The sequence below is a fragment of the Octopus bimaculoides genome, chromosome 18, assembly GCF_001194135.2.
Source record: "Octopus bimaculoides isolate UCB-OBI-ISO-001 chromosome 18, ASM119413v2, whole genome shotgun sequence".
NCBI lineage: Eukaryota > Metazoa > Mollusca > Cephalopoda > Octopoda > Octopodidae > Octopus > Octopus bimaculoides.
In genome coordinates, this window is record NC_068998.1 from 11637538 (window position 1) to 11638780 (window position 1243).

The 1243-nt window shown below is 45.5% G+C and overlaps 1 protein-coding gene across 3 annotated transcripts in view; it reads right to left on the bottom strand.

The window, feature by feature from the left end:
• The window catches only part of LOC106880803 (1-phosphatidylinositol phosphodiesterase), a 19562-nt gene that overhangs the window by 5817 nt on the left and 12502 nt on the right, over positions 1–1243 (bottom strand). The gene's annotated exons all lie outside the window — the stretch shown is intronic.

Here is a 1243-nt window from a genome sequence, read left to right on the forward strand (position 1 = left end):
GTCTGCCTGCCTGCCTGCCTGTCTGTCTGTTTGCCTGCCTGCCTGCCTGCTTGCATGCCTGTCTGTCTGTCTGTCTCTCTCTCTCTCTCTCTCACTTTCATTCTGTGTCTTCCTGTCTTTCTTTCTCTTTCTTCCTCTCTTTCTTTCTGTCTGTCAGTCTGTCTCTAACCCTCCCACTCTTGTCTATTCTTCTCTTTGTCTGTTTGTCTGTGTCTCTCTTTCTTCTCTCGCCCCCCGTCCCCCTTCTGCTCTTTGTGTGCCCCTTCTTTCTTCTCTCTTTCTTTCTCAGTCTCTCGTCTTTCTTATCTCCTCTCTCTCCCTCTCTCTCTCTAAATAATCCTTCTTTCTCTCGTGTCTGTCTTGTTTGTCGCCTTTTTCGTCTGTCTCCCCTCTCTCTGTCCCTCACCCACTCTCTCTTTCTCTATGTCTCTCTCCCCCCCTTTTCCTCCCCCGTCTCCCTCCCGCTCTCTGTGTGTGTCTGTCCCATTTCTCTCTCTTTATTTCCTTCTCTCTCGTCTTCTTTTTCTCCACATCCCTCTCTGCCCCCTCTCTCTATCTCTCTTCTTTCTCTGCTTCCGACCCGACTCCATTATCTCTGTTCTTCGTTACGCTTTTAATCTACTTCTGTTTCGCCGTGATTGCCCAGTAGCCAAGATGATAAAAGTGTCACATAATTGTGTAGCTGTATCCATGGTAAGTAAATATAACTATACTACTTCAAATTACGTCGTTTCGGTTTACGTCGTTTTGGCTTTACGAGGTGGAAGCATAGCTGCCTGGCAAGAAGTTTGCCTCCCAACCACATGGGTTCCGGGTTCAGTCTCATTGCGTGGGACCTTAAACAATTGTCTTCTACTATAGCCCCAGGTCGACCAAAGCCTTGTGAGTGAATTTAGTAGACGGAAACTGAGAGTAGCCCGTCATATACATACCGGATAAACTAGGTTTTCAGAAAGAGAAATCGACTAGCTAGTCTGTAAGTGGAACAGTAAAGATATGCAAAACTTTTTTCAACTTCCAAATGTGAATTTGTCAGTGTTAACTACATCCCAAGGATGGAGCCTTGTATGTTTGTTGGAAACCGGCTCTTTCCTCAGTGGAAGATTTATAATAATTAAAAAAAGAACTGCAGGTACATACATACATACATATACACACACACGCACACACACACACACACATACACACACACACACACACACACACACACACACACACACACACACACACACACACACACACA